We start from the raw sequence: 24,669 nt of genomic DNA on the forward strand, positions 1-24,669 counted from the left end.
CGAAAGGGGAAAAGGGGACTAGGCCAAGAGTTAGCAAGGCTCATGGACAGGGCTTTAAACTCGAATGGAAGGGGGAAGGGGATAAAACCAGGCCCACTAGTAACGAGCCTAGGGATAAAGGGCCAAGGAGGGGGGTAGCTCAGCTCAAGCGCATCTACACGAACGCACGGAGCATGGGCAACCGACGGGATGAGCTGGAAGCCATTGTGCAGCACGACAGCTATGAGGTAGTGGCCATCAGGGAGACCTGGTGGGATGACTGTCACGACTGGAAAGCCGCGAAGAACGGCCTTAAGCTCTTCAGAAGGGACAGGCAAGGAAGGAGAGGCGGGGGTGTGGCTCTGTACACCAGGGAATGTTTTGATGGTATAGAGCTAGATTGCAGTGATGATAAAGTCGAGTGTTTATGGTTAAGGACGAAGGGGAATCATAGAATCATAGAATCATAGAATTGTTGAGGTTGGAAGGGACCTTTAAGATCATCGAGTCCAACCTTTAGCCTACCCTGACAAGAGCCACTTCTAAACCATGTCCCTCAGTGCCCCATCTACCCTTTTTTTAAACATCTCCAGAGATGGTGAATCCACCACCTCCCTGGGCAGCCTATTCCAATGTTTAATAACCCTTTCAGTGAAAAAATGTCTCCTAATATCCAATCTAAACCTCCCCTGACGTAACTTGAACCCGTTTCCCCTCGTCCTATCGCTTGTCACCAGGGAGAAGAGGTCAGCCCCCATCTCTCTACAACCTCCTTTCAGGTAGTTGCAGAGGGTGATAAGGTCTCCCCTCAGCCTCCTCTTCTCCAGGCTAAACAACCCCAGCTCCGTCAGTCGTTCTTCATAAGGTTTGTCCTCCAGGCCCCTCACCAGCTTTGTGGCCCTTCTCTGGACACGCTCCAACACCTCAATGTCCCTCTTGTAGCGAGGGGCCCAAAACTGAACGCAGTACTCGAGGTGGGGCCTCACCAGTGCCGAGTACAGGGGGATGATCACTTCCCTAGTCCGGCTCACCACACTATTCCTGATACAAGCTAGGATGCTGTTGGCCTTCTTGGCCACCTGGGCACACTGCTGGCTCATATTCAGCCGGCTGTCAACCAACACTCCCAAGTCCTTTTCTGTCGAGCTGCTTTCAAGCCATTCTGCCCCAATCCTGTAGCACTGCATGGGGTTGTTGTGACCCAAGTGCAGGACCCGGCATTTGGCCTTGTTGAACCTCATACCATTGGTCTCAGCCCATCGGTCCAGCCTGTCCAGATCCCTCTGCAGAGCCAACCTACCCTCAAGCAGATCAACACGCCCGCCCAGTTTAGTGTCATCTGCGAACTTACTGAGGGTGCATTCAATCCCTTCATCCAGATCATTGATAAAGATATTAAAGAGAACCGGCCCCAGCACCGAGCCCTGGGGGACACCACTTGTGACTGGACACCAACTGGATTTAACTCCATTTACCACCACTCTCTGGGCACGGCCATCCAGCCAGTTTTTTACCCAGCGAAGAGTACACCTGTCCAGGCCATGAGCAGCCAGTTTCTCCAGGAGAATGCTGTGGGAAACAGTGTCAAAAGCTTTGCAAAAATCCAAGTAGATAACATCCACAGCTTTTCCCTCATCCACTAAGTGGGTCACCTTATCATAGAAGGATATTAGGTTTGATAGGCATGACCTGCCCTTCACAAACCCATGCTGACTGGGCCTGATCACCCTGTTCTCCTGCATGTGCCGTGTAATGGCACTGAGGAGGATCTGTTCCATGACCTTCCCAGGCACCGAGGTCAGACTGACTGGCCTGTAGTTCCCCGGATCCTCCTTCCGGCCCTTCTTGTGGATGGGTGTCACATTTGCTAACCTCCAGTCAGCTGGGACCTCCCCGGTTCTCCAGGACTGCTCATAAATGATACCAAGTAGCCCGGCGAGCACCTCCGCCAGCTCTTTCAATACCCTTGGGTGGATCCCATCCGGCCCCATAGATTTGTTCACCTCCAGGTGCTGAAGCAGGAAGGCGAATAAGGGAGATCTTGTGCCGGGAGTGTGCTATAGACCACTGGCGGGAGAGCTCACCAAGCCTCTCTCCATCAGTTATCAACAGTCTCGGTCAAGAGGGGAGGTAGCAGATGACTGGAGGGTGGCTAATGTGACAAGAAGGGTGGGAAGGAGGATCCGGGAAAGTACAGGCCTGTCAGCCTGACCTCGGTACCAGGAAAGATCATGGAGAGGATCATCTTGAGTGAGCTCTCACGGCAAGCGCCGGGCAGCCAAGGGACCGGGGCCAGCCAGCAGGGGTTTAGGAAAGGGAGGTCCTGCTTAACCAACCTGATCTCTTTCTATGACCACGTCACCCGCCTTCTGGACGCGGGAAGGCTGTGGACGTCGTCTGTCTGGACTTTGGTAAGGCCTTTGACACCGGCCCCCACAGCATTCTCCTGGAGAAGCTGGCGAATCCTGGCATAGACAAGTGTACTCTTCGCTGGGTTAAAAACTGGCTGGATGGCCGTGCCCAGAGAGTTGGGATTAATGGGGTGAAATCCTCTTGGCGGCCCGTCACCAGTGGTGCCCCTCAGGGCTCAGTTTTGGGGCCAGTTTTGTTTAGTATCTTTATCAATGGTGTGGATGAGGGGATTGAGTGCACCCTCAGTAAGTTTGCAGACGACACCAAGCTCGGTGGGAGTGTTGATCTGCTTGAGGGCAGGAAGGCTCTGCAGAGGGCCCTGGACAGGCTGGATCGACGGGCCAAGGCCAACTGTATGAGGTTTAATAAGGCCAAGGGCCGGGTCCTGCATTTCGGTCACAACGACCCCAAGCAACGCTACAGGCTTGCGGCTTATCCTTTGGCGTGTGCGTGGTTGGACTCGATGATCTCAAAGGTCCTTTCCAACCATGAAGATTCTATGATTCTATGATTCTAAGCGGCGACTCCCTGCCCCCACCCCCACCAGCTCAGGGTGGGCATGGCTCCCCTGGCACGGAATACCAGGGAGAATTAACCCTATCCCCGCCGGAACCAGGACAGCCGACTACGCCAAATGTGTGAGCCGATGCAGGCAGGACCGACCACAAAACCACGGAAGAAAGGCAAAGAAGAAATTTAATCTTGATGCCTCGAGGGTCCTGGAATCTCCAAAGCAGCACCCGGGCAGAGGCACGCAAGCAGGGGCTGCAGGTACCGCGGAGCGAGAGAGTCCTTATGAGCGAGAAATCCTTGTGAGCGAGAGAGCGAGAGCGCCCGGACTCCTTGTTCTTGCCGGTAGTTGAAGGGTTCCAGCAGGCCTAGTTTCCCCCCTGCACTTGCATCTTCTTCAACAACCGGGCAGGATTCTCAAGCGGCTGGGTAAGGTGTCCCTGAGTGCACCGCAGACTTACGTTATCCAAGTGCGGACGTCCTACTTGCAAGCACACAAGACTGACCGACAATCGGTGTGCTCTGCGCGTTTTCCAGCACCCCAGCTGCAAGTCACTGGAGCGTATTTACACTCCTCCTTGCCGATCTGCCGTTACTTTCCCACAAACTCAAAAGAAGGGGCCTTGTCTCCACCGGCAGGATCCCAGGAGGGAGAAAAAGACCCCAGCCCGGCATCAGTTGTCCCAGCCCAGCGCCTGTTGCCCCAGCCCATCAGGTTACCCCGCACTGTGATGTCACAAAGGGGGGTCTCTGACTGCCCTGTGATGTCACAAAGCGGGGCGTGGCTCCCTGCCCTCCTATAAAAGGGGGTGCGGGCACCGCAGGAGCAGGCAGCAGGCACTGGGCACTGCAGTCTGGCATCGTGTGGGCAGACTGCAGCCTCGGCCACTGCCACCCCAGCCATCTTGGCGTTCCCATCACTGGGTACCCAGGAGGATCCTGGGGATCTGTGCTGGTGACTCAGAGCAGCGCAGGCGGTCACACCGGAGCCGGTGCCATGGGTCGCTCCAGTGGCTCCCATGTGGCTCAGCTGGCCCCACTCCTGCTTCTCGTGATACTGCTGAGAGTGTTCTGTGGTCTGCTGAAGACCAGGCGTCTACGGGTAGGTGACTGCTGCACCGCACCGCACTGCCCTGCGGTGCGTGGTGGCGTGGAATGGCCTTGGGGGCTGCGGTGTGGGGCTGGAGCTGCTCCCGTCTCACCAAGCTGCTTTGGGTCCTGCAGAGGTGGTGGAAGAAAACTACGAGACGGAAGAAGGCGTCGAGTGGCCGGCTGAAGGAGCAGAGAGGTGAGTGGCCCCGGCATGGAGCACCCAGCCAACGGCCAACACCCCACAGCAGCCCTGAGCCGGGGCTGTGCCGGGGGCTGCCGGCCGCTCACTCCGTCTCCTCCCTCCGCAGTTTCTCAGCCAGCAGACCAAGGAGAAAAGCAGCCCAGGCGGACACAGAAGAAGAGGTGAGTGTGGGGGAGACCCCCAGATCCTGCCCCACACCCTCACCCCGTGCCCTGCCTGCACTGCGCAGCCCTGCCCACTGGCCCAGGAGGGGGTGCTGCCCGCGGGTGCCGCCGGAGGGGCCGGGGTGCAGCGGGGTCTCTTCTCTCTCCTCCTCTGCAGGGCGAATACGGAGGCGTCACAGACCAAGCGCCTGTTGCCGCGGATTCCACTGCCCTCCCAGCCAACAATTTACTACAGAGGCAAAGATGGGTTGCTGTACTCCATGCGGCTGCCGGCCACCCAGGGCCCCGGGACCCCCTCCACCAACCAGGGCAACAAGGTGGAGGAGAAAGGGCCGGCCCTCAGCCAGGACCAGTCACCAGAGCTGCCGGCGCGGCCCAACCGAGTGCAGGTCCGCATGGATGTGCACCCGCCCCCCCGTGATGCACCACCCATGGCCACGGACAAGAGGGTGCGCTTCCAGGAGGACCCTGCCTGCTCCGACCAGGACACCCAGGTAAAGACGGAGCAGCGCTGCCGGATGTGACGGCTGTCCGGGCCCAGCGGTGGGGGGCAGTGGGAGGTGTCGGGGGGCAGTGGGGGTTTTGGGGGCCTGCGGTGGGACCTTCACCGGGACCCCTCCCACCCCCTGCCAGCATGGAGAAGCAGGAGCAGCCGGGGCCGCTGGGATGCCAGGGTGGCCCCAGCGCCTTGCAGCAGAGTTGCCGGGGGGACACATGGAATCACAGAAACATGGAATGTGTGGGCTTGAGAAGGGACCTTGAAAGGTCGTGTGATCTAAGCCCCACCATGGAGCAACAAGCCCCAGCATGGAGCATCCGAGGTCTCCCCGGAGCCTTCTTTTCTCCAGGCTGAACCCCCCCAGCTCTCTCAGCCTGTCCTGACAGCAGAGGGGCTCCAGCCCTCGGAGAATCTTCGTGGCCTCCTCTCGACCCTCTCCAATAGGCGGTTGCCGGGTGCTTGGTGCCGGGGCCACTCACCTCTCTGCTCATGCAGCCAGCCAGTCGACGCCTTCTTCCCTCTCTTAGTCTTCTTTCACCACCCCTGCAGGACCCAAAGCAACTCGGTGAGATGGGAGCAGCTCCAGCTACACAGCGCAGCCCCCAAGGCCATCCCACGCCACCATGCGCCGCAGGGCAGTGCGGTGCAGTGCAGCAGTCACCTACCCGTAGACGCCTGGTCTGCAGCAGACCACAGAACATGCTCAGCACCATCTCGAGAAGCAGGAGTGGGGCCAGCTGAGCCACATGGGAGACACTGGAGTGACCCATGGCACCGGCTCCGGTGTGCTGCTTTGGAGATTCCCGGACCCTCGAGGCGTCAAGATTAAATTTCTTCTTTGCCTTTCTTCCGTGGTTTTGTGGTCGGTCCTGCCTGCATCGGCTCTCACATTTGGCGTAGTCGGCTGTCCTGGTTCCGGCGGGGATAGGGTTAATTCTCCCTGGTATTCCATGCCAGGGGAGCCATGCCCACCCTGAGCTGGTGGGGGTGGGGGCAGGGAGTCGCCGCTTAGAATCATAGAATCATAGAATCTTCATGGTTGGAAAGGACCTTTGAGATCATCGAGTCCAACCACGCACACACCAAAGGATAACCCCCAAGCCTGTAGCGTTGCTTGGGGTCGTTGTGACCGAAATGCAGGACCCGGCCCTTGGCCTTATTAAACCTCATACAGTTGGCCTTGGCCCGTCGATCCAGCCTGTCCAGGTCCCTCTGCAGAGCCTTCCTACCCTCAAGCAGATCAACACTCCCACCGAGCTTGGTGTCGTCTGCAAACTTACTGAGGGTGCACTCAATCCCCTCATCCACGCCATTGATAAAGATACTAAACAAAACTGGCCCCAAAACTGAGCCCTGAGGGGCACCACTGGTGACGGGCCGCCAAGAGGATTTCACCCCATTAATCCCAACTCTCTGGGCACGGCCATCCAGCCAGTTTTTAACCCAGCGAAGAGTACACTTGTCTATGCCAGGATTCGCCAGCTTCTCCAGGAGAATGCTGTGGGGGCCGGTGTCAAAGGCCTTACCAAAGTCCAGACAGACGACGTCCACAGCCTTCCCGCATCCAGAAGGCGGGTGACGTGGTCATAGAAAGAGATCAGGTTGGTTAAGCAGGACCTCCCTTTCCTAAACCCCTGCTGGCTGGCCCCGGTCCCTTGGCTGCCCTGCGCTTGCCGTGAGAGCTCACTCAAGATGATCCTCTCCATGATCTTTCCTGGTACCGAGGTCAGGCTGACAGGCCTGTACTTTCCCGGATCCTCCTTCCCACCCTTCTTGTAGATGGGCGTCACATTAGCCACCCTCCAGTCATCTGCTACCTCCCCTCTTGACCGAGACTGTTGCTAACTGATGGAGAGAGGCTTGGTGAGCTCTCCCGCCAGTGGTCTATAGCACACTCCCGGCACAAGATCTCCCTTATTCGCCTTCCCCTTCGTCCTTAACCATAAACACTCGACTTTATCATCACTGCAATCTAGCTCTATACCATCAAAACATTCCCTGGTGTACAGAGCCACACCCCCGCCTCTCCTTCCTTGCCTGTCCCTTCTGAAGAGCTTAAGGCTGTTCTTCGCGGCTTTCCAGTCGTGACAGTCATCCCAGCAGGTCTCCCTGATGGCCACTACCTCATAGCTGTCGTGCTGCACAATGGCTTCCAGCTCATCCCGTCGGTTGCCCATGCTCCGTGCGTTCGTGTAGATGCGCTTGAGCTGAGCTACCCCCCTCCTTGGCCCTTTATCCCTAGGCTCGTTACTAGTGGGCCTGGTTTTATCCCCTTCCCCCTTCCATTCGAGTTTAAAGCCCTGTCCATGAGCCTTGCTAACTCTTGGCCTAGTCCCCTTTTCCCCTTTCGGGATCGGCTTTTCCCATTCTTAGCGAGCAGGCCCGGCGTCCTGCAGATCAAACTACGATCACAGAACCCAAAGCCCTGCTCGTAGCACCAGTTCTGGAGCCGGGTGTTGATCTGTCCGATTTTCTTGTTTACCCATTTGCCAGTCCCCACAACTGGAAGGGCAGAGGAGAACACAGTTTGTGCTCCCGAAGCCTTGACAAGCCGCCCCAAGGCCCTGCAATCTTTCTCCATTGCCCTCAGACTTCTGCTCTCCAGCTCCTCACTGTCTGCCTGGAAGATCAAAAGAGGGTAATAATCGGAGGGCCGTATCAGGCCAGGAAGCTTCCTGGCTATATCCTTAAGACGGGCCCCAGGGAGGCAGCAGACCTCCCTGTGGGAAGGGTCCGGCCTGCATACGGGACCCTCCGTTCCCCTCAGAGGAGCGGGGCCAGAGGAGGCCCCGGAGATGCTGGGAGGGCTGGAGCCCCTCTGCTGTGAGGACAGGCTGAGAGAGCTGGGGGGGTTCAGCCTGGAGAAGAGAAGGCTCCGGGGAGACCTCGGAGCCCCTTCCAGTCCCTAAAGGGGCTCCAGGAGAGATGGGGAGGGACTCTGGAGCAGGGAGGGGAGCCATGGACGAGGGGGAATGGCTTCGAACTGATAGAGGGGAGATTTGGGCGAGAGATCAGGAGGAAATGCCTTCCTGTGAGGGCGCTGAGCCCCTGGCCCAGGTTGCCCAGAGAAGCTGTGGCTGCCCCATCCCTGGAGGGGTTCAAGGCCAGGTTGGAGGGGGCTTGGGGCAACCTGGGCTGGTGGGAGGTGTCCCTGCCCAGGGCAGGGGGTGGCACTGGGTGATCTTTAAGGTCCTTCCAACCTAAACCATTCCATGATTCCATGCTACAGCTCCTGGCACCTCCTGGGCACCAACACAGCAGGGCTGTACCAGAAGACGACTGCTACTGCCATGCCCCACAGGCCAACAGGGCCTCCCAGAAGTGCCGTGCTGGAAGACAACAGCTCCTGGCACGCTGAGGACTGTGGCCCTTAGAGTTGCACCCTGCTGGGTGCCATCCTCCCTCAGAGGCCACCACAGAGATGGAGCAAAGCCCGGTCACACTGGCCCGGGGCTCCTCATAGCACACAGCATCCCCCGGGGGCAGGTTGAGGTCCCACAGAGGGGTGCAGGCTGCAATGGAGGCCTCGGGAGGGCTCCTGAGTGGACTAGAGTGCTGCTAAGAGAGCTACAGGGCAAATGGAGGAGTCCTGCTGTGGGACTGTGCTCGAGAGCCCTCTGCTGGCCCCAGATCAAGGGAGGGCTCCTGAGGCTCAGAGGGAAGGGGCCGGGGGCTAAAGAGGGGTGCTGCAGGGACCTGGGGCAAACTGAGGCCTCGAGAGAAGATCAAAAGGCACACTGGGGTGCTGAGAGGTTCCGTGGGGGCTACTGGGTCAGGCTGAGGCAAGCCCAGGACCACAGAGGGGTTCAGAGGGGACTAGTGCGTATGAGGAGGGGTCTGGCTTGAGGGGACTGCAAGGGAAAATGATCAGGTCTTTAGGGGCTCCGATGACAAAAAGACAGCCACCCCCCATCTGGAATTTCCAAGACAACTCGTCCTTATCCACCTCTTTCCCGTCCTGCCCCTAGTTCTGCCCATGTGCCCTCAAGGAGGCTGCCCAGATGCCCACACCCAGCCGGCTCGGGCAGAGCAAAGCTCTCAAGGTGCCCGAGCGTGGTCACACTGGCCAGTGGCTCCATGGCACCTCTTGGGCTTTCAGAGAAGGGCTGCTCCGGGGTTCCTTGGGCTCACTGGGGGTTCCTTGGACTGCCTCCGTGCAACAGACACACTGAGGCAACAGAAACGTGACTACTTCCCCGTCTACTCCTCTCAGGTGAGACCCAACCTGCAGTGCTGGGTCCAGCTTTGGAGTCCTCAGCACGAGAAGGCCGTGGACCTGTTGGAGAGGGTCGAGAGGAGGCCACGAAGATGATCCGAGGGCTATAGCCCCTCTGCTGTGAGGACAGGCTGAGAGAGCTGGGGGGGTTCAGCCAGGAGAAGAGAAGGCTCCCGGGAGACCTCGGAGCCCCTTCCAGTCCCTAGAGGTGCTCCAGGAGAGATGGGGAGGGACTCTGGAGCAGGGAGGGGAGCCATGGTACGAGGGGGACTGGCTTTGAACTGAAAGAGGGGAGATTTGGGCGAGAGATCAGGAGGAAATGCCTTCCTGTGAGGGCGCTGAGACCATGGCCCAGGTTGCCCAGAGAAGCTGTGGCTGCCCCATCCCTGGAGGGGTTCAAGGCCAGGTTGGAGGGGGCTTGGGGCAACCTGGTCTGGTGGGAGGTGTCCCGGCCCAGGGCAGGGTTGTGGCACTGGATGGTCTTTAAGCTCCCTCCCAACTCTTACCGTTCTATGATTCTATGAGGACAGGGCTCTCCACCTCAGCCCCACGAGGCGTGCAGGGTCCAGCCGCTGCAGGTGGGGGAGTGAGGGGCCCTGTCGGTGTGGGCAGGGCTGGGGCCAGCGAGCGCACCCTGCTCGACGCCAGCATCACGTTTTCCCGGCACGGCACGCCGGCAGCAGGGCTCCCATGGGGGGTGGGCATGAAGCTGCCCGAAGGCCGGGGCTGCTCAGGGCTGGGAGCTGGCCCCAGCACAGCCTCCCCAAGGAGGGAGAGAGCAGAGGGGATGCAGCTCCTACGCCGCAGCACAGACAGCAAGGGACAGCTGGGGGGGCAGGAGGCAGCGATGCTGCGGGACGGGGACCTTTCCTGCCCGTCTGCAGGCGAGTTCCTCATTCCAGGGCACTGGGGGCTTTCCCCGCTGCGCTGTTGTTACGATTTGAGGAACCCACAACAATTTATCATGCTTTAGGCAATTCTTCAATCACCCGATGACCCCTCCCCGCCCGGGAAGGGCAATCGCAGAAAAACCAAGGAAACCCGAGGATTGAAATATAAACAGATTTAATGGAATAAGACTAGGTAATTAACATGATCAATACTAAAGAACCAGTGCTGATCCCGATACCAACAGAAAATGCACAAGGACTATTCCCAGCCTGTTCCATCAGCAGAAGCCGTGCACTCCCCGCAGGGACAGCCAACGTGGGACCCTGCAAGCGCTGCGGCTTCGGGAGGAAGGGAAGGGCTCAGGGCTCCGGCACCGGGGCGAGGAGTTCTCAGGATGGCAGCCATCAAGGGAGAGAGAGAGAGAGAACTCCTCAGCAAACTTCCTAATTTCTACTGAATGTGCCATTCCTGGTACGAAACAGTCTTGTTGGCAGCTTGGGTCAAGTGCCTGGGTCTCGCTCCTCCTCATCCTCGCACCCCGTGAGATCAAAAAACATTGAGACCTTGAAAGCCGCATGCTCTAACTGGCAAGAAAGTAAATTTTTTCACAAATTCAGACTCTAGAACCTTCTAAAAGTGCAGTTTTCCCAGGCGTTAGAAGAGCCCTCACTGAAAAGTCACATTGCTGCCGGGCTGCTGGAGGTGTGCTGGCCGGGCAGAGCTGCTTCTCCCAGGTCTCTCGCACGGCACTGCACCCGCAGTGCTCCAGTCCCGCTGGCCATGTGTCCCCCGTCTCTCCCTGTCTGTCTCTCTGTCCCTCCGCCTGCCAGACAGTGGGCCAGAAGATGGAGTTTCTTGACAGCATCTGCACCCTGTGCAGAACCGCCAAGCACCGTGGCTTCTTACGGGGGCTGGGTGGCTTCTGCCACAGATACGAGCTGGCAGAGAATATTAAGGTGAGGGGACACATGGCGGCTCTGGGGAAGGGGGCAAGGCATCCTGTGAGGAGAGCCCTCGGGCAGGGCAAGGGTCTGGTGGCCCCGGGCGCTGGGAGCTGCCAGGTCCCGTCCCGGTTGTGCTCTGCAGGTGCTGCTGGAAGAGGAGCCGAGGGACAAATTGTGCACGGCTGTGCGGCAGAAAGCCACGGACGCCGCCTCCTAGTTGTGGTACCTGCCCCAGAGGTCCATGTCCACCTGCACGAGGCCTCAAGGCACTGGTGACCCTGCTCTGGCAGGGGGTTGGACTGGATCGTCTCAAGAGGGGCCTTCCAACCCTCTGATTCTGTGATTCTATGGGATCCAGCTGCACTCAGACTCCTCTCTGAGAAGGAGTTTAGAAAGAAAGGGGGCCCTTTCGGAACCTCTCAGGGTCTCCCTGACAGCTCTGTCTGACCCTGTCCTCTGTGCAGTAAATAACCAAGGGTGCCTTGCCATCCAGTCTTGTTAAAACACTTGTTGCACTGACTGTCAGACTTTGTGAAATCCCTCTTTAATATCAGTCCGTGTGTCAGTGCTGCTCTCTCCGAGTGAAGCGCGTCACCTGCGGCACTTTCCCACCCTCATCCCTTTGTCCCCTTCCTGTGGGCCCGGGCACATCCAGTGCCGCGGGCTGCTCTGCACGCAGCAGATTCTCTGCCCTTGGGTCTCTCCAGGGCACCGCGGGGCAGCGCAGGAGTCCTCCCTTGGCTCTGGGAGTTCAGCTCCGTCTCCTGGGGGTGAGAGGGACAGCAGGAGCCAATGCCACAACTCTTTGTCTTCCTTGCAGATCCCCAAAGCCATAGACAGCACGCTGGAGACGTTGGTGCTCTCCTGCCTCCAGATTCAGCAAGGTGCTGCAGAATATCTTGCAGGTGTGGCACGTGCCAAGAGTGGGCTTCAGAGGGGCTGTTCCTCACCCTGGGGGGAAGGGGGGACAGTCCCCACCCCAGTGCCCCGCAGAGCCAGCACAGCGCAGGGAGGGTGCCCACCTGCCTTGGGTAACCAGGGGCTGCCCCCCAGGCTCTTCCAGAGCACAGTGGCCGCAGAGGGTGGCATCTGCCTTCCTGCCTGGCCACAAGGAGGGCTCTGCAGAGGCATCTGCACAGGCTGGATCGATGGGCCAATGGTGTGAGGTTCAACAAGGCCAAGCGCTGGGGTCACAACAGCGCCATGAACGCGACAGGCTGGGGGGGAAGAGTGGCTGGAGAGCTGCCTGGTGAAAAAGCTGCTGAATATGAGCCAGCAGTGTGCCCATGTGGCCAAAAAGGCGAATAGCGTCCTGGCCTGTATCAGCAATGGTGTGGCCAGCGGGACTGGGGCAGTGATGGTGACCTGTACTGGGCAGCGGTGAGGCCCCACCTCGAGGGCTGTGTCCAGTTCTGGGCCCCTCACCACAAAAAAGACAGGGAGGGGCTGGAGCGAGTCCAGAGAAGGGCAACGGAGCTGGTGAGGGGTCTGGAGCAAGGCAGCACAACCCCGCTGCAGGCACCGTCCTGCCGGGCACAGCCCCGGGGACGCCTGCCCGCGCTCCCTCTCCGTGCCTTTGGAGCGCCAGAATGTTTTTTTTTCCAGGCCTTGAAAGTCTGCCTGTCTGGGAGGCTGCTGGGAGGCAGCTGCATGTCTCGGGGCTGCTCTTCCCCGTCCCTCCCGTGCGCAGGGACCCACTCTTCCTTGGTCCCTGCCAGCAGCTCCTCTGGGGTGCCCTGGGGGCCAGGCAGCGTCCGGGGGTACAGGGATCCGTCACTTCCCACACTATAGAGGGTGTGGAGGGAGGGAATGGAGCCCCGCGGGAGCATAAGTTTGCTCTTCGTCGTCTCGGGCTTCACCCTGCAGAGGAGGAGAGAAGGGGACCCGTGGGCTGCACCCCCTCCTGGGCCGGCAGGCAGGGCTGCCCAGCGCAGGCAGGGCACGGGGTGAGGGTGTGGGGCAGGATCTGGGGGTCTTCCCCACACTCACCGCTCCTCCAGTGTCAGCCTGGGCTCTGCTCCATCATCTGCTGGTGCAGAGTCTGTGGAGGGAGGAGACGGAGTGAGTGGCCGGCAGCCCCCGGCACAGCCCCGGCTCAGGGCTGCCGTGGGGTGTCGGCCGTTTGCCGGGCGCTCGGTGCTGGGGCCACTCACCTTTCTGCTCCTCCAGGCGGCCACTCGACGCCTTCTTCCGTCTCGTAGTTTTCTTCCACCACCTCTGCAGGACCCAAAGCAGCTTGGTGAGACGGGAGCAGCTCCAGCCCCACACCGCAGCCCCCAAGGCCATCCCACGCCACCACGCGCTGCAGGGCAGTGCAGTGCGGTGCGGTGCAGCAGTCGCCTACCCGTTGCACCGGGTGCTGCTTTGGAGATTCCAACACCCACGAGGCGTCAAGATTAAATTTCTTCTGTGCCTTTCTCCTGTGGTTTTGTGGTCAGTCCTGCCTGCATCGACTCACACATTTGGCGTGGTCGGCAGTGCCAGGAACACCCGTGCCGTGGCTGATAAAAAGTTGGCAACTAGGGAGGCCATTATGGTGCCTCCCCCTATTTTGAGGTGGCCCAGTCCTGAGCGCTGGAGCCCCGGTGGCCACTTTCCTGGCTAAACTGGCTCTGCCAGAGGCTTGGCCCGAAATAAATGATGGGGCGGTGATTACCCCCCCAGGCAATTGAAATGGCCATGCGTGGGTTGCCATGGAAAGCGGCATGGCATAATTCTGGCCAATTAGTGGGGAGACTGGGATGGCTCTTAGCTACCGGACTCGGAGCTCTTGACCATGAAGTTGTTGCGTTACGTAGTGAGGTGAGGGAATTGGAAAGCAGGAGTTTACAAGATGCAAAGGTGATTGTGCGAGAAGTAATTAGCGTTCAAGCAGAGCGGTGCCGTGAGCTGCAAGATCACGTAGAGCGGTTGGTGGCACGCGTTGTTAATTGTCCTGAGCGCCCGGCCCTGCCTGGACCACCGTAACAGGCAGCGCACCCTGCGCTCCCTGGCCAAGCTGGAGAACAGGACCACCCTGTCAGGGAGCGGCTCCTCTTCCCGGGGCTCCCGCTCCTCCTTCCCAGAGCCCTGGTCCAGCGTGGCATGCGGCACTCGCCTGCTCGGGACTAATCCGTGGTGCCAAGGGGGGCCGGTGCGGCAGCGGGGGCCGGACCTCGGCCTGGACACCCCAGGGGAGCTGCCTCCAGAGATGGAGGAGCGGGTCCGGTGTGCCCTGGCTACATTAAGCTGCCCCCTCACACGGCCACGGCCGTGGAGCAGCGCTTCCAGGAGTTCACCCGCGCTCTCGAGGCCTCTGGTCCCTGCACCCCCAGGACTCCCGACCCCCTCCTGAAGAACAACAGGGGGGCTCCTCTTACTCGATTCCTGGGGGCAGGGCTGCACCCCCGCCTTCCCTCCCCCGAGAGCAGGGAGGGGCCGGGGAGGAGGGAGAACCCCAGCCCCAGCCCCCCCACCACCACCCCCCGCCAAAACCAGGGGAAAAATCTTCTGGAATGGGCAGCGATTCCGGGCGTAAGAGCTGCCCTGCACCAGCCCCTGCCGCGGTCCAGCGCATTCACAGTGTCCCCACGCCGTGGCGAGGACGAGGGAAATCAAGGAGGGGACACACACACACACACACACACATGCACATTTCGGGGCGCGCTCCCCCTACATCAACTTCAGCCCCCTCCCCCCCGCCCCAGATCACCCTCCGCCATTGGAACCCCACCGTCTCGCCATCCCCCCCACCCCGGGGCGGCGCAGGAACTTGTGGGGCTTGCTTTTCCTCCGTGCCTTTCTAAATCTGGGTTTATCTCTAAACGGAGACAAACCTATCATGAAACTTTCTGAAAGAAAGAATCTTTTTTTTACAAAAAAAAAATAAAATAAAACCAAAAAACGGGCTTTTTGTCACGCCAGAGTGGCTTGTGGCAGGCGGCCTTTTTCACAGTCTGAGGATGGAACAGTAATTCGTATTATTCCTTGTGCCACGTATAGTGTAATATCCAGAGAAGGGAGAAAAGCAGATACCGATCTGCATTTTACTTTATTATTTCAATAGGAGGCATTTTGGGTTTTTTTGTAGAATATTTGTCAGAATTCCAAGCCACTGAAAGCTTTTGAAAGGTTTTCTAGATCCAGTACGGAATCCCTTTAAGCAGCATGAACCTCTGGAACAGCGAGTGCATTGCGCCGGCAGAGTTTGAGCCTCGTTGGGGGATGGCAGTCAATGTGCACGCTGCCCCCGCAAACCGAGGGGCTGTGAGTTGATGGTTGAGATAGTTTCTTGGGTAAATCAAAAAATTGGCTTTGAGCAACAAAAAAAAGTGGATCCGGGGGAAAAAAAAACCCAAACAAAAAAGCTGGATCCAAACTAAAGCCACAGCATTTTCCTTTGAAGTACAAGGCGTTTATCCAACTTAAAACAGTTTGCCATCTTGTTCTTGACAAAACATTCCTCTCTTGGTTTTATTTCTCCCTCCATTTCTAAACTGAAGACTCTGACCCAAGATCCCCCAAAGATTATTTATGAGCTTAAATTAATTCTTCCAGTCCCAGCACTTAAGCACGGGGACCGGGCTCTTCCAGGTTGGGGGCCTTCTGATGCCACTCCTCGCTCCTACGTATTATCTCTTGAGTTTTAAATCCCCTAGAATAAGGCCGTTTTTTTCCCCTCCGCGTGACTGTCTATCATCTAGCTAAACCGTGTATGTTCATAACTGGGTAAGTAATTAGCCAGAGGCTGTTGGACGCTATTACAAAAAAATTGTAGTATTTGAGATTATCAGAGATATGAAAAGAGCATGGCGAGGAGAGGCAAAGAAATAGGGATTTTGAAAAGCTCGTTTCTGAAAAAGAAAAACCAAAAAACCGAAATAGCTTTGCATTCAAATGTCGGGGTTCTGTATTAAAATAGGAGGTAAGAAATATTTCTTAATATAATCTCAGGCGTGTCTGGAACTGACCTGGGACAAAGCGTGACCCCACTGTCCCCAGACCGATATCACAGGCCCCTCCTGAGCCCCTCGCATCCGCCGGGACCAGCTGGGGAAGGGCGTGGGGGGCCGCCGGGTGTCACCAAGGGGGGCTCTGCCTGCCCCAGGATGTCACCAAGGGGGTCCCTGACTGCCCCGGGATGTCACAAAGGGGGATGTGCCCTGGGCACCGGCATCTGGCAACACCCGGCAGACTGCAGCCTCAGCCTCTGCCACCCCAGCACCGTCGGGTGTCCCGTCACCTGGGAGGTCACCGGGGACCCACATCGCGGGCCTGGGCGGGTGACTCTCAGCTCTGCGGCTGCGCTGGGGCTGGTGTCATGGAGCGCTCCGACGTCCCCCGAGCGCCTCGGCTGCTCTCGCTGCTGATGCGCGTGGTGAGGCGCTGCATGGCCTCCGCCATGCTGCTGGCTGAGCGGCTCTGGGTGGGTGACTGCTGCACCGTGCGGCGCTGCGCCGTGGCGTGGGGTGGTGGGGAGCGGTTTGGGGGCTGTGGCGTGGGGCCGGGAGCTGCTCCCGTCTCACGCTGCTGCTGGGGGCACTTGCAGAGCTGCTGTAAGGAGTCGGAGCTTGAGACAAGCGCGGAGAGAGCCCGGCCGGAGGAGCAGAGAGGTTAGTGGCCCCGGCACCGAGCACCTGGCAAACGGCCGACACCCCACGGCAGCCCTGAGCCGGGACTGTGCTGGGGGCTGCCGGCTGCTCACTCCGTCTCCTCCCTCCGCAGCTTCTCGGCCAGAAGAACAAGAATCAGAGCCCAGGTGGACGCTGGAGGAGCGGTGAGTGTGGGGGAGACCCCCAGATCCTGCCCCACACCCTCACCCCGTGCCCTGCCTGCACTGCGCAGCCCTGCCCACTGGCCCAGGAGGGGGTGCTGCCCGCGGGTGCCACCGGAGGGTCCGGGGTGCAGCGGGGTCTCTTCTCTCTCCTCCTCTGCAGGGCGAATACGGAGCCGTGGAGGAGGGAGTGCCTGTTCCCGCGGGCCTCCCTGCCCTCGCTGACAATGATTTATCATTTAAGCAGCGACAGCTCCTTGTACCCCCTGTCCCCCCCAGTCCGCCACAGCTCCCTGCCCTCCCTGCCAACAATAGACCACCTCAGCACGGATGGCTCCATGTACCCTCTTCCTCCCCCAGTCCCCTGGGACCTCCCGCTCTCCCTCCCGCCATTGCCACACCTCGGCACCAACAGCTCCCTGGGGTCCCTGCACCCCCCGGACCACCAGGCTCCTCAGCCCTCCCTCAACCACCTGCCCAGTGATGACTCCCTTTCGCTCCTGTCCCTCCTGGACCCCTTGGACTCCTGGCCCTCCCTGCCACCCCCGTCAGGGAGCAGCCACAGCCATGGACAAGCGCGCTCGCCAGGCCCTCCAGATGAAGACAGAATGGAGCTGCCCGCGCCGATGGGCAGTGGAGAAGCCTGTGGTGACAGGGAAAAGGCTGTGGAGAGAGAAGCCCTGGTTTTGGCCACACAAAGAGATGCTCTCCGTGAAGGGTCAGAAGGAGGAGAGACAATGGACAGGGACTTGGGCACAGGCACAAACTCCTCCACCGTCATCTGAAGTGTTGCAAAAATAAATGTTTTTCTCTACCCCTGGTGCTGGGGTTGGTCCTCCCACCCCGCAGTTATCCAAGTGCGGACATCCTACTTGCAAGCACACAAGACTGACCAACAATCGGTGTGCTCTGTGCGTTTTCCAGCACCCCAGCTGCAAGTCACCAGAGCGTATTTACACTCCTCCTCGCCGATCTGCCGTTACTTTGCCACAAACTCAAAAGAAGGGGCCTTGTCTCCACCGGCAGGATCCCAGGAGGGAGAAAAAGACCCCAGCCCGGCATCAGTTGTCCCAGCCCAGCGCCTGTTGCCCCAGCCCATCAGGTTACCCTGCCCTGTGATGTCACAAACAGAGCCTCTGACTGCCCTGTGATGTCACAAAGCGGGGCGTGGCTCCCTGCCCTCCTATAAAAGGGGGTGCGGGCACCACAGGAGCAGGCAGCAGGCACTGGGCACTGCAGTCTGGCATCGTGTGAGCAGGCTGCAGCCTCGGCCACTGCCACCCCAGTCATCTTGGGGTTCCCATCACTGGGTACCCAGGAGGATCCTGGGGATCTGTGCTGGTGACTCAGAGCAGCGCGGTCACACCGGAGCCGGTGCCATGGGTCGCTCCAGTGGCTCCCATGTGGCTCCCATGTGGCTCAGCTGGCCCCACTGCTGCTTCTCGTGATGGTGCTGAGCGTGTTCTGTGGTCTGCTGAAGACCAGGCGCCTACGGGTAGGTGACTGCTGCACCGCCCCGCACTGCCCTGCAGCGCGTGGTGGCGTGGGATGGCCTTGGGGGCTGTGGTGTGGGGCTGGAGCTGCTCCCGTCTCACCAAGCTGCTTTGGGTCCTGCAGAGGTGGTGGAAGAAAACTACGAGACGGAAGAAGGCGTCGAGTGGCCGGCTGAAGGAGCAGAGAGGTGAGTGGCCCCGGCATGGAGCACCCAGCCAACGGCCAACACCCCACAGCAGCCCTGAGCCGGGGCTGTGCCGGGGGCTGCCGGCCGCTCACTCCGTCTCCTCCCTCCGCAGACTCTCCACCAGCAGACAGAGGAGCAAAGCAGCCCAGGCGGAGACAGAAGAAGAGGTGAGTGTGGGGGAGACCCCCAGATCCTGCCCCACACCCTCACCCCGTGCCCTGCCTGCCCTGCACAGCCCTGCCCACTGGCCCAGGAGGGGGTGCTGCCCGCGGGTGCCGCCAGAGGGGCCGGGGTGCAGCGGGGTCTCTTTTCTCTCCTCCTCTGCAGGGCGAATACGGAGGCGTCACAGAGCAAGCGCCTCTTCCCGCGGATTCCACTGCCCTCCCAGCCAACAATTTACTACAGAGGCAAAGATGGGCTGCTGCACCCCATGCCTCTGCCGGCCACCCATGGCCCCGGGACCCCCTCCACCAACCAGGGCAACAAGGTGGAGGAGAAAGGGCCGGCCCTCAGCCGGGACCAGTCACCAGAGCTGCCGGCGCGGCCCAACCGAGTGCAGGTCCGCATGGATGTGCACCCGCCCCCCCGTGATGCACCACCCATGGCCACGGACAAGAGGGTGCCCTTCCAGGAGGACCCTGCCTGCTCCGACCACGACACCCAGGTAAAGACGGAGCAGTGCTACCGGATGTGGCGGCTCTCTGGGGCCAGCGGTGGGGGGCAGCGGGAGGTGTCAGGGGGCAGCGGGGGGTGTTGGGGGCCTGCGGTGGGACCTTCACCGGGACCCCTCCCACCCCCTGCCAGCATGGAGAAGCAGGAGCAGCCGGGGCCGCTGGGATGCCAGGGTGGCCCCAGCGCCTTGCAGCAGAGTTGCCGGGGGGACACATGGAATCACAGAAACATGGAATGTGTGGGCTTGAGAAGGGACCTTGAAAGGTCGTCTGGTCCAAGCCCCACCATGGAGAAGGCTGTGGGTGGGGGCATGGCCAAGGACTCGGAAACGGGGCCAGACGGGAACATTGGGGATTATTTCTGCTTGGACTCGATGATCTCAAAGGTCTTTTCCAACCCTGAAGATTCTATGATTCCATGATTCCTGCTGCCACGGGCAGGAGCTCCCTGGCAGAGCCCAGAGCCCGCATGTGGCCGGGCAACGTCGGGGCTGTGCAGGGCGGGACGGTGCCTGCGGCAGGGCTGCTGCCGGCTGCGGCACATGGGGGGCTGCGGTGTGGGGCACGGAGCTGCTCCCGTCTCACACCGCTCCTGTGGGTACTTGCAGAGCTGCTGCAAGGAGTCGGAGCTTGAGAAAAGTGCGGAGAGAGCCCGGCTGGAGGAGCGGAGAGGTGAGTGGCCTGGCACCGAGCGCCCGGCAAACGGCCGACACCCCACGGCAGCCCTGAGCCGGGGCTGTGCCAGGCGCTGCCGGCTGCTCACTCCGTCTCCTCCCTCCACAGACTCTCCACCAGCAGATGATGGAGCAGAGCCCAGGCTGACACTGGAGGAGCGGTGAGTGTGGGGGAGACCCCCAGATCCTGCCCCACACCCTCACCCCGTGCCCTGCCTGCGCTGGGCAGCCCTGCCTGCCGGCCCAGGAGGGGGTGCAGCCCACGGGTCCCCTTCTCTCCTCCTCTGCAGGGTGACGCCAGAGACGAAAATGAGCAAGCGTATGCTCCTGCAGGGCTCCATTCCCTCCCTCCACACACTCAATCGCGTGGGAAGTGACGGATCCCTGTACCCCCGGACGCTGCCTGGCCCCCACAGCACCCCAGAGGAGCTGCTGGCAGGGACTGAGGAAGAGTGGGTCCCTGCGCACAGGAGGGACGGGGAAGAGCAGCCCCGAGACACGCAGCTGCCTCCCAGCAGCCTCCCAGACAGGCAGACTTTCAAGGCCTGGAAGAAAAAACCAGTCCAGTGCTCCGAAGGCACGGAGAGGCAGCGCGGGCAGGCGTCCCCGGGGCTGTGGCTGGCAGGACGGTGCCTGCAGCGGGCCTGTGCCCAGCTGTGGGGCTGCTTGAAGGGCTGGTGGAAGCGCCGCTGCCGGCTCCCCTGCTTCAGCCAGGCCTGCAAGCGGTGGCAGCGCTGGGCCCAGAAGAGAAAGCGTTCCCCGGAGGGCGTGGGGCCGGGACCCGCCCCGGCCTTCCCCCCGTCTGAAATGTGGCCGAAATAAACGTTTTTCTCTACCCCTGGTGCTGTGGTTCATCCTCCCACCCTGCAGCTGGGGCAGCGACCCCCTCAGCGCCCGACCCAGTGGGGCGCGCTGGCACCCACCAAAGTGGGGGGTGGGGGTGGGTTGTACCCCAGTGGGTGTGCTGGGGCCTGGGGAGCTGGGTGGGCTGGAGAACGGGGCCAGCAGGAACCTCCTGAAGGTCAGCAAGGGCCAAGTCCTGCCCCTGGGGAGGAACAAGGCCCGGCACCAGCCCAGAGAAGGTGCTGCTGGGCACCGTCATGAGCAATCCACTGCAGAACGGCCTTCAACACGGCCTCGTCTTCTTTCACCTGGAGCTCAGCCTTTTCCAGGCCATTAAGGCTTCCTCTGATCTCAAGCAAAGCCTGAACACCCCCAGCCCCCTCAGCCGCTCCTCACCGCACTCGTGCTCCAGACCCCTCACCAGCTCCGTTGCCCTTCTCTGGACTCGCTCCAGCCCCTCCCTGTCTTTTTTGTGGTGAGGGGCCCAGAACTGGACACAGCCCTCGAGGTGGGGCCTCACCGCTGCCCAGTACAGGTCACCATCACTGCCCCAGTCCCGCTGGCCACACCATTGCTGATACAGGCCAGGACGCTATTCGCCTTTTTGGCCACATGGGCACACTGCTGGCTCATATTCAGCAGCTTTTTCACCAGGCAGCTCTCCAGCCACTCTTCCCCCCCAGCCTGTCGCGTTCATGGCGCTGTTGTGACCCCAGCGCTTGGCCTTGTTGAACCTCACACCATTGGCCCATCGATCCAGCCTGTGCAGATGCCTCTGCAGAGCCCTCCTTGTGGCCAGGCAGGAAGGCAGATGCCACCCTCTGCGGCCACTGTGCTCTGGAAGAGCCTGGGGGGCAGCCCCTGGTTACCCAAGGCAGGTGGGCACCCTCCCTGCGCTGTGCTGGCTCTGCGGGGCACTGGGGTGGGGACTGTCCCCCCTTCCCCCCAGGGTGAGGAACAGCCCCTCTGAAGCCCACTCTTGGCACGTGCCACACCTGCAAGATATTCTGCAGCACCTTGCTGAATCTGGAGGCAGGACAGCTGAGCACCAACGTCTCCAGCGTGCTGTCTATGGCTTTGGGGATCTGCAAGGAAGACAAAGAGTTGTGGCATTGGCTCCTGCTGTCCCTCTCACCCCCAGGAGACGGAGCTGAACTCCCAGAGCCAAGGGAGGACTCCTGCGCTGCCCCGCGGTGCCCTGGAGAGACCCAAGGGCAGAGAATCTGCTGCGTGCAGAGCAGCCCGCGGCACTGGATGTGCCCGGGCCCACAGGAAGGGGACAAAGGGATGAGGGTGGGAAAGTGCCGCAGGTGACGCGCTTCACTCGGAGAGAGCAGCACTGACACATGGACTGATATTAAAGAGGGATTTCACAAAGTCTGACAGTCAGTGCAACAAGTGTTTTAACAAGACTGGATGGCAAGGCACCCTTGGTTATTTACTGCACAGAGGACAGGGTCAGACAGAGCTGTCAGGGAGACCCTGAGAGGTTCCGAAAGGGCCCCCTTTCTTTCTAAACTCCTTCTCAGAGAGGAGTCTGAGTGCAGCTGGATCCCATAGAATCACAGAATCAGAGGGTTGGAAGGGCCCTCTGGAGATGATCCAGTCCAACCCCCTGCCAGAGCAGGGTCACCCAGAGCAGGTGGCACGGGAACGCGCCCAGGCGGCTTGGGAATGTCTCCAGAGGCGGAGACTCCACCACCTCTCTGGGCAACCTGGGCCAGGGGCTCACCACCCTCACAGCAAAGAATTGCTTCCTGATCTCTCGCCCAAATCTCCCCTCTTTTAGTTCGAAGCCATTCCCCCTCGTACCATGGCTCCCCTGCCTGCTCCAGAGTCCCTCCCCATCTCTCCTGGAGCACCTCTAGGGACTGGAAGGGGCTCTGAGGTGTCCCGGGAGCCTTTTCTTCTCCAGGCTGAACCCCCCCAGCTCTCTCAGCCTGTCCTCACAGCAGAGGGGCTCCAGCCCTCGGATCATCTTCGTGGCCTCCTCTCGACCCTCTCCAACAGGTCCACGGCCTTCTCGTGCTGAGGACTCCAAAGCTGGACCCAGCACTGCAGGTTGGGTCTCACCTGAGAGGAGTAGACGGGGAAGTAGTCACGTTTCTGTTGCCTCAGTGTGTCTGTTGCACGGAGGCAGTCCAAGGAACCCCCAGTGAGCCCAAGGAACCCCGGAGCAGCCCTTCTCTGAAAGCCCAAGAGGTGCCATGGAGCCACTGGCCAGTGTGACCACGCTCGGGCACCTTGAGAGCTTTGCTCTGCCCGAGCCGGCTGGCTGTGGGCATCTGGGCAGCCTCCTTGAGGGCACATGGGCAGAACTAGGGGCAGGACGGGAAAGAGGTGGATAAGGACGAGTTGTCTTGGAAATTCCAGATGGGGGGTGGCTGTCTTTTTGTCATCGGAGCCCCTAAAGACCTGATCATTTTCCCTTGCAGTCCCCTCAAGCCAGACCCCTCCTCATACGCACTAGTCCCCTCTGAACCCCTCTGTGGTCCTGGGCTTGCCTCAGCCTGACCCAGTAGCCCCCACGGAACCTCTCAGCACCCCAGTGTGCCTTTTGATCTTCTCTCGAGGCCTCAGTTTGCCCCAGGTCCCTGCAGCACCCCTCTTTAGCCCCCGGCCCCTTCCCTCTGAGCCTCAGGAGCCCTCCCTTGATCTGGGGCCAGCAGAGGGCTCTCGAGCACAGTCCCACAGCAGGACTCCTCCATTTGCCCTGTAGCTCTCTTAGCAGCACTCTAGTCCACTCAGGAGCCCTCCCGAGGCCTCCATTGCAGCCTGCACCCCTCTGTGGGACCTCAACCTGCCCCCGGGGGATGCTGTGTGCTATGAGAAGCCCCGGGCCAGTGTGACCATGCTTTGCTCCATCTCTGTGGTGGCCTCTGAGGGAGGATGGCACCCAGCAGGGTGCAACTCTAAGGGCCACAGTCCTCAGCGTGCCAGGAGCTGTTGTCTTCCAGCACGGCACTTCTGGGAGGCCCTGTTGGCCTGTGGGGCATGGCGGTAGCAGTCGTCTTCTGGTACAGCCCTGCTGTGTTGGTGCCCAGGATGTGCCAGGAGCTGTAGCATGGAATCATGGAATGGTTTAGGTTGGAAGGACCTTAAAGATCACCCAGTGCCACCCCCTGCCCTGGGCAGGGACACCTCCCACCAGCCCAGGTTGCCCCAAGCCCCCTCCAACCTGGCCTTGAACCCCTCCAGGGATGGGGCAGCCACAGCTTCTCTGGGCAACCTGGGCCAGGGGCTCAGCGCCCTCACAGGGAGGCATTTCCTCCTGATCTCTCGCCCAAATCTCCCCTCTATCAGTTCGAAGCCATTCCCCCTCGTCCATGGCTCCCCTCCCTGCTCCAGAGTCCCTCCCCATCTCTCCTGGAGCCCCTTTAGGGACTGGAAGGGGCTCCGAGGTCTCCCCGGAGCCTTCTCTTCTCCAGGCTGAACCCCCCCAGCTCTCTCAGCCTGTCCTCACAGCAGAGGGGCTCCAGCCCTCCCAGCATCTCCGGGGCCTCCTCTGGCCCCGCTCCTCTGAGGGGAACGGAGGGTCCCGTATGCAGGCCGGACCCTTCCCACAGGGAGGTCTGCTGCCTCCCTGGGGCCCGTCTTAAGGATATAGCCAGGAAGCTTCCTGGCCTGATACGGCCCTCCGATTATTACCCTCTTTTGATCTTCCAGGCAGACAGTGAGGAGCTGGAGAGCAGAAGTCTGAGGGCAATGGAGAAAGATTTCAGGGCCTTGGGGCGGCTTGTCAAGGCTTCGGGAGCACAAACTGTGTTCTCCTCTGCCCTTCCAGTTGTGGGGACTGGCAAATGGGTAAACAAGAAAATCGGACAGATCAACACCCGGCTCCAGAACTGGTGCTACGAGCAGGGCTTTGGGTTGTGAAATGTGCTTAACTGATTCGTGTCAGCGTGGAACAGTGTTAGGGCCACAGGGTGAAGTGTGACCTTTGATTGTTTTGTCTGTATGGCCGCAGACGAGACGGTGTGTCTGTCGTGTCTGTGTTTTGCAGGAGCCATCTGGCGAACATTCTAGAATACCAACTTAAACCGGTCCTGTTGTTATCTGCATAGTGACCTGTAAGAGGGGGATACACCCATTTTTGGCAAGGGCCAACCATTTTAGAGGCAGTTATGAATATGTATTAG

Source organism: Chroicocephalus ridibundus, chromosome 26, assembly GCF_963924245.1.
Source record: "Chroicocephalus ridibundus chromosome 26, bChrRid1.1, whole genome shotgun sequence".
Lineage (NCBI taxonomy): Eukaryota > Metazoa > Chordata > Aves > Charadriiformes > Laridae > Chroicocephalus > Chroicocephalus ridibundus.